Consider the following 14,542-nt stretch of genomic DNA (forward strand, 5'->3'; position numbering starts at 1 on the left):
CATGAAATATATCCCTATGCCCTTACATGGTGATTTTCATTTAATAACCCATATGTTCTGGATGTAGTATTGTATAGTCATGCAAAGTAATTCTGTTCAAACTCATTTTTATAGTTATATTTTAAAACTGGCTTACAATATATTAGGTTTTGGTAACACTCTCCAATGTATCTAGTTTTGGTTAACCCACTCACTAGCCCCGCTACTCTTTATACTCTGTCCCCATCCTTAATCCTTTAAATCCCATTAATCCCCATCTTCAATTTCACATACATTCTACTATCTTATTAATTAATTAATTAATTTATTTATTTATTTATTTGATTTTTTTTCAAGACAGGGTTTCTGTATAGCCTTGGCTGTCCTGAAACTCAATTTGCAGACCAGGCTGGCCTCGAACTCAGAAATCCTCCTGCCTCTGTTTCTAGGGTGCTGGGATTAAAAGCATGCCCCACCACACCCAGCTTTCTATTTTATTTTTAACTCAGTTGTGGCTTACTTTTCTATTGCTGTGACAAGACATGTTGGCCAAACCAACTCATAAAAGAAAGCATTTAAATGGGCTTATGAATTTAGAGCATTTGAGTCTGTGATAGCGCAGCAAAGTCATGGCAGCAGGAATAGGTAAGAGCTCACATCTTTATCCACAAGCATAAGACAGAGAGATAAACACTAGGAATGGCATGAATCTTCTGACATCTTAAAGCACACCTCCAGTGACACAACTCCTCCAACAATGCCACACATCCTAATCTTTCCTTAAAAGTTCCACCAACTGGGATGCACACACTTATAAATAGGAATTTGTGCGCGCACCAGGGACCTCTTAATCAAACCACCACAGACTTTGATTTTAATGGGGTTTTTCCAACATGCTTCCTTTGTATTTTCTCTACCTGTCCCAATTCCCTCTGTATTCTTGCTCACATCTCTGCTTAAGCATTTTCACTCCTTTCTTTCTGCCTATCTGTTTTGCTGTTTTGCTTTACTTAATGTGGTCCACTTGTGCTCCAAGTTAAACAAACAAAATGTGGGTTATGAAGCTGGGATCCTTCCATGAAACCACAGTAAAATTTTGTCCAGTTCCATCAATTAACACTAGAAATTTCATATATTTTTTCACATTGGGGAAATCTTCCATCATGTCTATTTGCCACATTTTTTCTCATTCACTCATCTAATTTTAGAAAATTTTAATTGGTGAATATTACTATTTTAGCCCTGTTGATGTTTGTACATATTGGTTTAAATTGGGTGTAAATGTGCACATCTTTCTACTTATTTTCAATCTTCCTAACTTTGAAAAGTAAGAACTTTAAATTTGTCCTTATAGATTATCTGAATTTCATTAAATATTGTTGTAATGCCTTTTATAATAAAAATGTCTTACATTTAAAATTGTAATATAGAGAATATGAAACTGCCATTCCGAGACAACCGGCCACCTTCCTGGTGAGAGCACAGGGGTCCACCCGGCCCGAGAGGCTTCTGCCTCACATTCCGTGGGGGCCACCTTGGTTCCGGGACTCCGCGGTGGGCGGTCTGCGGGTGAGAGTGTGGAACACAGAGGCCAGCAGCTTCTGGACCGGGCGAGAACCACAGAGCCTCTGAGGCGGCGCCATTTTCGGCTCCAGACAACCTGCCACCTTCCTGGTCAGAGCACAGGTGTCCGCACAGCCCGTGAGGCTTCTGCCTCACGTTCCGCGGGGGCCACCTTGATTCTGGGACTCCGCAGCGGGCAGTCTGCAGGCCAAAGCAACACAGCTTCTGGGAAAGATCCTGTTTTGGGCCTTCATCTTCGGCCAGGAGGAGGTCCAAACACCAGATAACTGTGCACCTCCCTGAAAGAGGAGAGCTTGCCTGCAGAGACTGCTCTGACCACTGAAACTCAGGGAAGAGAGCTAGTCTCCCTGGTCTGCTGATATAGTGTAACAAAATCACCAGAGGAACAATCTCTAAACAGAGACAACTATAACAACTAACTCCAGAGATTACCAGATGGCGAAAGGTAAACGTAAGAATCTTACTAACAGAAACCAGGACTACTCACCATCATCAGAACCCAGCACTCCCACTTCGCCCAGTCCAGGGCACCCCAACACACCTGAAAAGCTAGACCTGGATTTAAAAGCATATCTCATGATGATGGTAGAGGACATCAAGAAGGACTTAAATAACTCACTTAAAGAAATACAGGAGAACACTGCTAAACAAGTAGAAGACATTAAAGAGGAAACACAAAAATCCCTTAAAGAATTACAGGAAAACATAACCAAACAGGTAGAAGAAATTAAAGAGGAAACACAAAAATCCATTAAAGAATTGCAGGAAAACACAACCAAACAGTTGATGGAATTGAATAAAACCATCCAAGACCTAAAAAGGGAAGTAGACACAATAAAGAAAACACAAAGTGAGGCAACAGTGGAGATAGAAACACTAGGAAAGAAATCTGGAACCATAGATGCGAGCATCAGCAACAGAATACAAGAAATGGAAGAGAGAATCTCAGGTGCAGAAGATTCCATAGAGAACATCGGCACAACAATCAAAGAAAATGTAAAATGCAAAAGGATCCTAACTCAAAACATCCAGGAAATCCAGGACACAATGAGAAGACCGAACCTATGGATAATAGGAGTGGATGAGAATGAAGATTTTCAATGCAAAGGACCAGCAAACATCTTCAACAAAATTATTGAAGAAAACTTCCCAAATCTAAAGAAAGAGATACCCATGAACATACAAGAAGCCTACAGAACTCCAAATAGACTGGACCAGAAAAGAAATTCCTCCTGACACATAATAATCAGAACAACAAATGCACTAAATAAAGATAGAATACTAAAAGCAGTAAGGGAAAAAGGTCAAGTAACATATAAAGGCAAGCCGATCAGAATTACACCAGATTTTTCACCAGAGACTATGAAAGCCAGAAGAGCCTGGACAGATGTTATACAGACACTAAGAGAACACAAATTCCAGCCCAGGCTACTATACCCAGCCAAACTCTCAATTACCATAGATGGAGAAACCAAAGTATTCCACGACAAAACTAAATTCACCCATTATCTCTCCACAAATCCAGCCCTTCAAAGGATAATAACAGAAAAAAACCAATACAAGGACGGGAACCACGCCCTAGAAAAAACAAGAAGATAATCCCTCAACAAAACTAAAAGAAGACAGCCACAAGAACAGAATGCCAACTTTAACAACAAAAACAACAGGAAGCAACAATTACTTTTCCTTAATATCTCTTAATATCAATGGTCTCAACTCCCCAATAAAAAGACATAGACTAACAGACTGGCTACACAAACAGGACCCAACATTCTGCTGCTTACAGGAAACCCATCTCAGGGAAAAAGACAGACACTACCTCAGAGTGAAAGGCTGGAAAACAATTTTCCAAGCAAATGGTCTGAAGAAACAAGCTGGAGTAGCCATTTTAATATCGGATAAAATCGACTTCCAACCCAAAGTTATTAAAAAAGACAAGGAGGGACACTTCATACTCATCAAAGGTAAAATCCTCCAAGAGGAACTCTCAATTCTGAATATCTAAGCTCCAAATGCAAGGGCAGCCACATTCATTAAAGACACTTTAGTAAAGCACAAAGCACACGTTGCACCTCACACAATAATAGTGGGAGACTTCAACACACCACTTTCATCAATGGACAGATCGTGGAAACAGAAACTAAACAGGGACACAGTGAAACTAACAGAAGTTATGAAACAAATTGACCTGACAGATATCTACAGAACATTTTATCCTAAAACAAAAGGATATACCTTCTTCTCAGCACCTCACGGGACCTTCTCCAAAATTGACCATATAATTGGTCACAAAACAGGCCTCAACAGATACAAAAATATTGAAATTGTCCCATGTATCCTATCAGACCACCATGGCCTAAGACAGATCTTCAATAACAACATAAATAATGGAAAGCCAACATTCACATGGAAAATGAACAACACTCTTCTCAATGATACCTTGGTCAAGGAAGGAATAAAGAAAGAAATTAAAGACTTTTTAGAGTTTAATGAAAATGAAGCCACAATGTACCCAAACCTATGGGACACAATGAAAGCATTTATAAGAGGGAAACTCATAGCTCTGAGTGCCTCCAAGAAGAAACGGGAGAGAGCACATACTAGCAGCTTGACAACACATCTAAAAGCTCTAGAAAAAAAGGAAGCAAATTCATCCAAGAGGAGTAGACGGCAGGAAATAATCAAACACAGGGGTGAAATCAACCCAGTGGAAACAAGAAGAACTATTCAAAGAATTAACCAAACGAGGAGTTGGTTCTTTGAAAAAATCAACAAGATAGATAAACCCTTAACTAGACTCACTAAAGGGCACAGGGACAAAATCCTAATTAACAAAATCAGAAATGAAAAGGGAGACATAACAACAGATCCTGAAGAAATCCAAAATACCATCAGATCCTTCTACAAAAGGCTATACTCAACAAAACTGGAAAACCTGGACGAAATGGACAAATTTCTGGACAGATACCAGGTACCAAAGTTGAATCAGGATCAAGTTGACTATCTAAACAGTCCCATATCACCTAAAGAAATAGAAGCAGTTATCAATAGTCTCCCAGCCAAAAAAAGCCCAGGACCAGACCGGTTTAGTGCAGAGTTCTATCAGACCTTCAAAGAAGATCTAATTCCAGTTCTGCACAAACTATTTCACAAAATAGAAGTAGAAGGTACTCTACCCAACTCATTTCATGAAGCCACTATTACTCTGATACCTAAACCACAGAAAGACCCAACAAAGATAGAGAACTTCAGACCAATTTCTCTTATGAATATCGATGCAAAAATCCTCAGTAAAATTCTCGCTAACCGAATCCAAGAACACATTAAAGCAATCATCCATCCTGACCAAGTAGGTTTTATTCCAGGGATGCAGGGATGGTTTAATATACGAAAATCCATCAATGTAATCTATTATATAAACAAACTCAAAGACAAAAATCACATGATCATCTCGTTAGATGCAGAAAAAGCATTTGACAAGATCCAACACCCATTCATGATAAAAGTGTTGGAAAGATCAGGAATTCAAGGCCCATACCTAAACATGATAAAAGCAATCTACAGCAAACCAGTAGCCAACATCAAAGTAAATGGAGAGAAGCTGCAAGCAATCCCACTAAAATCAGGGACTAGACAAGGCTGCCCACTTTCTCCCTACCTTTTCAACATAGTACTTGAAGTATTAGCCAGAGCAATTCGACAACAAAAGGAGATCACGGGGATACAAATTGGAAAAGAGGAAGTCAAAATATCACTTTTTGCAGATGATATGATAGTATATATAAGTGACCCTAAAAATTCTACCAGAGAACTCCTAAACCTGATAAACAGCTTCGGTGAAGTAGCTGGATATAAAATAAACTCAAACAAGTCAATGGCCTTTCTCTATACAAAGAATAAACAGGATGAGAAAGAAATTAGGGAAAAAACACCCTTCTCAGTAGTCACAAATAATATAAAATATCTTGGAGTGACTCTAACTAAGGAAGTAAATAGTCTATATGATAAAAACTTCAAATCTCTGAAGAAAGAAATTAAAGAAGATCTCAGAAGATGGAAAGATCTCCCATGCTCATAGATTGGCAGGATCAACATTGTAAAAATGGCTATCTTGCCAAAAGCAATCTACAGATTCAATGCAATCCCCATCAAAATTCCAACTCAATTCTTCAACGAATTAGAAGGAGCAATTTGCAAATTCATCTGGAATAACAAAAAACCTAGGATAGCAAAAAGTCTTCTCAAGGATAAAGAACCTCTGGTGAAATCACCATGCCTGACCTAAAGCTTTACTACAGAGCAATTGTGATAAAAACTGCATGGTACTGGTATAGAGACAGACCAGTAGACCAATGGAATAGAATTGAAGACCCAGAAATGAACCCACACACCTATGATCACTTGATTTTCTACAAGGGAGCTAAAACCATCCAGTGGAAGAAAGACAGCATTTTGAACAATTGGTGCTGGCACAACTGGTTGTTATCATGTAGAAGAATGCGAATCGATCCATACTTATCTCCTTGTACTAAGGTCAAATCTAAGTGGATCAAGGAACTTCACATAAAACCAGTGACACTGAAACTTATAGAGGAGAAGTGGGGAAAAGCCTTGAAGATATGGGCACAGGGGAAAAATTCCTGAACAGAACAACAATGGCTTGTGCTGTAAGATCGAGAATTGACAAATGGGACCTAATGAAACTCCAAAGTTTCTGCAAGGCAAAAGACACCGTCAATAAGACAAAAAGACCACCAACAGATTGGGAAAGGATCTTTTCCTATCCTAAATCAGATAGGGGACTAATATCCAACATATATAAAGAACTCAAGAAGGTGGACTTCAGAAAATCAAATAACCCCATTAAAAAATGCGGCTCAGAACTAAACAAAGAATTCTCACCTGAGGAATACCGAATGGCAGAGAAGCACCTGAAAAATGTTCAACATCCTTAATCATCAGGGAAATGCAAATCAAAACAACCCTGAGATTCTACCTCACACCAGTCAGAATGGCTAAGATCAAAAATTCATGTGACAGTAGATGCTGGCGTGGATGTGGAGAAAGAGGAACACTCCTCCATTGTTGGTGGGATTGCAGGCTTGTACAACCACTCTGGAAATCAGTCTGGCGGTTCCTCAGAAAATTGGACATAGTACTACCGGAGGATCCAGCAATACCTCTCCTGGGCATATATCTAGAAGATGCCCCAACTGGTAAGAAGGACACATGCTCCACTATGTTCATAGCAGCCTTATTTATAATAGCCAGAAGCTGGAAAGAACCCAGATGCCCCTCAACAGAGGAATGGATACAGAAAATGTGGTACATCTACACAATGGAGTACTGCTCAGCTATTAAAAAGAATAAATTTATGAAATTCCTAGCCAAATGGATGGACCTGGAGGGCATCATCCTGAGTGAGGTAACACATTCACAAAGGAACTCACACAATATGTACTCACTGATAAGTGGATATTAGCCCAAAACCTAGGATACCCAAGATATAAGATACAATTTCCTAAACACATGAAACTCAAGAAAAATGAAGACTGAAGTGTGGACACTATGCCCCTCCTTAGAAGTGGGAAAAAAACACCCTTGGAAGGAGTTACAGAGACAAAGTTTGGAGCTGAGATGAAAGGATGGACCATGTAGAGACTTCCATATCCAGGGATCCACCCCATAATCAGCATCCAAACGCTGACACCATTGCATACACTAGCAAGATTTTATCAAAAGGACCCAGATGTAGCTGTCTCTTGTGATACTATGCCGGGGCCTAGCAAACACAGAAGTGGATGCTCACAGTCAGCTAATGGATGGAACACAGGGCTCCCAATGGAGGAGCTATAGAAAGTAGCCAAGGAGCTAAAGGGATCTGCAACCCTATAGGCGGAACAACATTATGAACTAACCAGTACCCCGGAGCTCTTGACTCTAGCTGCATATGTATCAAAAGATGGCCTAGTCGGCCATCACTGGAAAGAGAGGCCCATTGGACATGCAAACTTTATATGCCCCAGTACAGCGGAATGCCAGGGCCAAAAAGGGGGAGTGGGTGGGTAGGGGAGTGGGGGTGGGTAGGTATGGGGGACTTTTGGTATAGCATTGGAAATGTAAATGAGCTAAATACCTAATAAAAAATGGAAAAAAAATAAAATTGTAATATAACTACATCATTTCCCCCCTTAACCTTCCTCTTTTCAAGCCTCTCCCAGGCACACTCTTGCTCTGTCTGAAATCCACATACTTCTTAGCGAGGGTGCTGTTTGATTGTATCCATGGGTTTTATAGGCATATATTTTTTTTCTGAAAAGTCAGTTATTTTGAAAATAGTCATGTCATAAATATTTGCTCTGGAATAACTCACACTTTTTAGGTAGATATAAGTATTACGTGAGGTCACCTTGTTTTTGCTGAAGAATTTTCTTAAGCGTCTTGTAAATTTCAACTTTACCGGCAACAGATTATTTTGGCTTTCACAGTGTAAACTGAAAAATGTATTTCACATTGACATTGGGTCTTTGTTTCTGTGCCTAAGCCATGGCATTCTATTTGCTCCTGGAACTCATAATTTTAGTTGAGGAGTTTACATTCTTTCATTTTGCTTCTAATAAGTTGTCGCATCTATGAAATTGTTTACATTTTCTTATTACTGAAAGATATACATTAATTGCTTAGCATATAGGATAACAAGTTTCTCATTGGTCTTATCCCACTAGGTTTTCATTGAGAAATTTCATCCCTGACTTTATAATTTCCATCAAATACAGAAAAAGTTGAGTTAGTTTTTCTCCAAGTATTTCTCTTTTCTTCCTGTTCTTTTTTGAGTTTCCCTTGCACATTAACTAGAGAGCTGGTTATTATTTCACATTACTGAGTGTCTGTCCATTTCTTCGTGTATATGTGTGTAAAACTATTTTTTTAACTTTTTCAACAGAATTTTCTGACTAGAACATTTATTGCATTAATCATTAGATATATAAAAACAAAGAAGCATCACTTATAAATTCATGCTTCTTGTGTATGTTACTTATTTCTATTTTTCAGATAGGAATTCAAGTTTAAAGGATCTTATTCGACTTTAGTGAATTCATGTAGTAAGTAGCATCCAGCAATTGTACAAAATACTGAGTTTCAGAGTGACATTTTTAGTCAGGTTCTAATATATTTTAATCATATCCACACATGCCCCATCACCCTCTCCTGTTCCTTTCCTATTTTCACTGAACAACTTTGTCTCTCTAATAGACAACACTCCTACTTTCATGTCATTTTTAAGTAGGATGAAGAATAACCTAGTGATATCTTTAGGATCGCTTATAGAAATATAAGTGGTTGGTAATATACAGGAACATGAATAATTTACCAGTGGCTACACCACTGAAAAAATAGTCTTTGCTGCCTCCAGAAACCACTGGCTGTGAATGGACAGGCATCTCAAGATATCCCAAGACCAAGTTCTCATTACAATTATTTGCCCCAAAGTGACAAAAAACAGGGAATAAGAGACAATAGATAGAATACTATGGAGAAGAAGAAAAGAATAAGAGGGGCAGGGTTGTTTGCCCCAGAAGGACAAAGGACTGCCTCTGGATAGAGAGGAGACAGATGTACCCATAGGCAAGTGGCAGTTTATGAAGGTAAAAATGGGAAACCCTGGTGAGTTGGTGTGTTTGTTTTAATTTGGCATGTTTATTAGGTGAGTCAAAGGGGAGTTTTGATTGCTGAACTTCAATATTTTGATAGCTGGACTTTGTCATCAGCTTCAGGGGGGAAGAAGTAGCCAGATAAAGGAATAGATCTTAATTTTTAGCTTTAAGAATGTAATATAAAGTTTTTTGGGTTTGTTTGTTTGTTTGTTTTGTTTGTTTGTTTTTTCAAGGAAGAGGAGTATAGTGGAAAGCCAAAGCCTGCCAAAGCCCTGTTTGCCACAGTCCAGCCTACTAGAGTCCTCCAGGCTTTCTATAGATCCTCAATTGGGTGTAGGGTCTTTTAAGCTCCCTTCATCCTCTATTACAAGATTCTGACAGATCCAGTCTCATGTAGATGTGCAGAAGGTGACTCTAGCAGCTGTGAGTTCACGTAATCAATGGCCGTGACTTTGAAGTCTGCCCTACCACTCCTTGGAGATGTTCCTCTAGTTGTGGAGGGAGTGATATGAATATTTTATCAGTGGCTGAACATTCAAAAGTCACATATTCTTAGCACTTTGACTGGTTATGTGTCTGAATTTAGAGCACTACACTTGGCAAAAAAGACCACAGTTGTCAGCAGAATTAATCTGTAACTATAAACATTTAATTAGAAGGCAATTTGATGGATTAATGATGACCACTTAACAAATCAAAACAGTACCATCTTCACTAGAGTCTATGGCTTTTTAGCACTCAGCCATGGGCTTCTTTGACCAGCTTGCAACACCAGCTCACTGATTTCTTCTGCTGTGTTTTCTTTCTGTTAGCGTCATCTAGTAAAAATATTATTCCAAATATTTTATGTTTCCTGTCTAGAATTCCATTCTGATTTTTCCCTCATATTTTCTGTTTCTCTTTTCCTACATTTATGTGTTACTTGCGTATGCTGAGTGCTATTATTTAGATATATTTTAATGTGTTGCCTGGGGCCTCAAATATCGTTTAAAGGAGAATTGGGAGGTTTTAGGAGCTTTAATATGGGTGTGACATTTGGAGATGGGGGATGCTGGAAGATGATGAAGATTAGATAAAGTCATCATGATGGCATCCCGGTGAATGGGTGTCTGTAGCATTATTAGTAAAAGAAGAAGGACCACATGCATTAATGTGTGTTCCCTGACTATTGAAATATATGCCTTGAATTCTATGGGACTCTTGTTTTGTTAAAGTTACTACCAAATAATACTCTTCATTATTGGGTCTCCATACACCAAGCCAATATACATGCCTTTAATTTTAAAATGTGGCCTGGATGAAAGATTTCATTAGGATAATACAAAATGGACTTGGATATATGTGGAAATTTTTAGTTTAAAGTGCACAAAATTTCATATCCCATTATATCTGCACCACTACTTGGATTTTCACTGATTTTTCTTTGATGAATGATATTTTCCTTAGTCTTCATGTCTAGTAAAATAAAATAAAATAGTTTATGCTGAACTCAGCTCTTGCATTATTCAGAGTCTGCGGTGTGTTATCTTACTTTGTTAGATTGAAGTTGTCTACAAGTTCATGTAACACTTCTGGAAGTTGTTTTCACACTGACTTTCCCCTGAGGGGTGTCTTTCTCACATTCCAGTTAACTCCAGGGTTGATGTGACCTTTCTGCCAGTCCTGCTGGATATCTATTTTGCTCAATCAGTTCTCTCATCCAGACTCATAGGAAGTCAAATAGTCATTATCCTCGTGAGAACTTAATTGGCTTTGAGTTATAGAGAGCTTTCCTTTATCTGCAAATGACTTTGTCTTGCATGCCATGAGGTTTCGCCACATGAGTGTTTACATCAAAAGTCAATTTTGACTATCTCTTCTCTCCTGGCCTTGGCAAACAATTTCCAGCCAACAAATTTAAGTTTTTTATTTTTGTGGGTTCCTTCTCCTGCTTCTGCTCTAACAGCAAAACTACAGGATGAAGTCAGCATGACCCTTTCCATAGGTGCAGCAGGCATGTTCTGTCTCACTTTTAATACTACAAAATGCTGTTTTATATACTTTGGGTTATTTTAATGTTGTTCTAAAATTCCTAAATAAACTTTTCGTGTTCAGTTTTCACATTCCCTGATGAAATTTAAATATAATTCTCTAAAATACTCATTAACATAAAGGTCTGTAGTCCTTGAAATTTTTTTCTTGGATTTCTAGTCCTTTGTAAATAATTATATTTCTTGCAACAGTTATTGAACATTTCAATAATATGCTATCCTGATCATTGTAGTTGCCTTTGTCATTTTCATTGTTAAAAGGTCCGTAGCCTTGTCTCTTTTTCTGTTAATCCATCCATTTCAGTGGTTCAGGATTATTGATTCTCAGTCTGGATCAATAGATTTTGATAACATCTTTTCAGATCAGGTCTTCTTCTAGGGGGTAAGCATTTGATGAAATCCTGCAGAGTTATAACTGTCTTCATCGCAGCAAAATTCAAATATTGAATTCTAATCTCCTAGATATGGCTTTAGAAAGTAGGATCTTTGTGAAAGGATTAGATTATGAGGACAGACACTTCAAATATGGAGAGAGAGAGAGAGAGAGAGAGAGAGAGAGAGAGAGAGAGACAGAGAGAGAGACAGAGAGAGAGAGAGAGCAGAGATAGCAAGAGGGAGAGAGAGACACACAAAGAATAAGATATCATTTGAGATCTCCCTTATTCTTTTGATCTGATGATGATACTCAAAGGGGGTTAAGAGTTTATTCTGGAGCTGAACATGTCCCAGTAATATAGATCCAAGTTTCCTCAATATCATATCTCGGCATGGTAACAATTTCATAAAACACAGTAATATATCAAAGGAAATCATACATCAAGGATCTTTTCAAACATATTGTATAAAAATCTAGTAGTGAGTTATAGCAAAGGAAAGAAATCTCTGCTCTAAGCCTCAGATGTTCTCTGATGACACTCCTAGCCCATTGGTTGGTAGAAGCTAAGAATACTCTAGGTTAGCACAATACAATTATTTTACCTGAAAGTCACAAAGATTTAGGCTAAACATAAGGTAGAGCAAAAGATGGTTATTGTCCTACTTTCATTTCTGTTTTGTAACAAAATATTCTGGAAAAAAAAAAGAGACAACTTTGAGGATAAGTTTATTCTGCTAATAATTTTGAGTTCAAAAAGCATCATTGTGTGGAAGCCAAGTTAGGAATCCAGAGGATCTAGCTTCATCCACAGTTAATAGCAGAAGGAAATGTTTTCTGTTTGCTTTCTCTACACTTAAACCACTGAGGACCCAAACTCGGTGAATGGTACCACTCTCTTTTAGGGTGGATCTTCTCACATCAGTCAACATACTCAAGGCAGTACCCAACAGACATGCACACAAACCACCCTTATCTAGATGGTACCTCATAGAGCCTCTCTTTACAAGTGTTTCTAGAATTAACAATTAATCGACACAGTTATTAAGATAGTCCATAATAAATCTTTTCTTACCTGTTAGTTACCTCTCTTGTTATTGTAACAGAACACCTGAACCCCCCCCAAAAAAAAAACTTTAACAAAATATTGGTTTATTTTGATTTATGATTCTAAGGTAAATGTGACATCAAGAATAGGAGGTAGCTTAGGTAGCTTGTCATTATGTCAGAATGCAAAAAAATTGTTAATTCAGCCCTTCATTTCACAAACTCTTTTCTACCCAACAATTCCAGATTATAGAATGGCACTACCCTCATTTAGGTTGGTTATTCTGAAATCAAATTCCATAATCTTGAAAATCTAGATAATCACACATGTATGTGTGTCCAGAGATTTGTTTCCATGGTGACTCAAAATCCTAATACATCCAGAGATTTGTTTGCATGGTTATTATAAATCAGTCAAGATTAACCACCATGACATCGCTTAACATGTACATCACCTACTGCCAATATATAAGGTCATAGAAAATGGCTAGTAAATGTGGAAACAAAGCAACAAGGAGAGCTAAGTGGAGATATGATTCCTATATAAAATAATGGAACCCTGAATTGGATAACTGATCTAAAAATGTGTTATTTCTTAAAGGTAGTGATAAATATGTAGTAACCAATCTCAATATTCTATATTGATCTGTCCTTACAACCTTCTTGTTAATAACCAAATAATTTATATCTTTATTTTATTTTATTTTTATTAGGTATTTTCCTCGTTTACATTTTCAATGCTATCCCAAAAGTCTGCCATACCCACCCCCCCAATCCACTACCCACCCACTCCCCCGTTTTGGCCCTGGTGTTCCCCTGTACTGGGGCATATAAAGTTTGCAAGTCCAATGGGCCTCTCTTTGCAGTGATGGCCAACTAGGCCATCTTTTGATACATATGCAGCTAGAGTCAAGAGCTCCAGGGTACTGGTTAGTTCATAATGTTGTTCCACCTATAGGGTTGCAGTTCCCTTTAGCTCCTTGGGTAATTGCTCTAGCTCCTCCATTGGGGGCCGTGTGACCCATCCAATAGCTGACTGTGATCATCCACTTCTGTGTTTGCTAGGCCCCGGCATAGTCTCACAAGAGACAGCTATATCTGGGTCCTTTCAGCAAAATCTTGCTAGCATATGCAATGGTGTCAGCTTTTGGGAGCTGATTATGGGATGGATCCCTGCATATGGCAATCACTAGATGGTCCATCCTTTTGTCACAGCTCCAAATTTTGTCTCTGTAACTCCTTCAATGGGTGTTTAGTTCCCATTTCTAAGAAGGGGCAAAGTGTCCACACTTTGGTCATCGTTCTTCATGAATTTCATGTGTTTAGCAAGTTGTATCTTATATCTTGGGTATCCTAAGTTTCTGGGCTAATATCCACTTATCAGTGAGTACATATTGTGCGAGTTCCTTTGTGTTTGGGTTACCTCACTCAGGATGATGCCCTCCAGGTCCATCCATTTGCCTAGGAATTTCATAAATTCATTTTTTAAATAGCTGAGTAGTATTCCATTGTGTAAATGTACCACATTTTCTGTATCCATTCCTCTGTTGAGGGGCATCTGGGTTCTTTCCAGCATCTGGCTATTATAAATAAGGCTGCTATGAACATAGTGGAGCATGTGTCCTTCTTACCGGTTGGGGCATCTTCTGGATATATGCCCAGAAGAGGTATTGCTGGATCCTCCGGTAGTACTATGTCCAATTTTCTGAGGAACCGCCAGACTGATTTCCAGAGTGGTTGTACAAGCTTGCAATCCCACCAACAATGGAGGAGTGTTCCTCTTTCTCCACATCCTCGCCAGCAACTGCTGTCACCTGAATTTTTGATCTTAGCCATTCTGACTGGAGTGAAGTGGAATCTCAGGGTTGTTTTGA

This window comes from Mus musculus, chromosome 18 (genome assembly GCF_000001635.26).
Source record: "Mus musculus strain C57BL/6J chromosome 18, GRCm38.p6 C57BL/6J".
Taxonomy (NCBI): domain Eukaryota; kingdom Metazoa; phylum Chordata; class Mammalia; order Rodentia; family Muridae; genus Mus; species Mus musculus.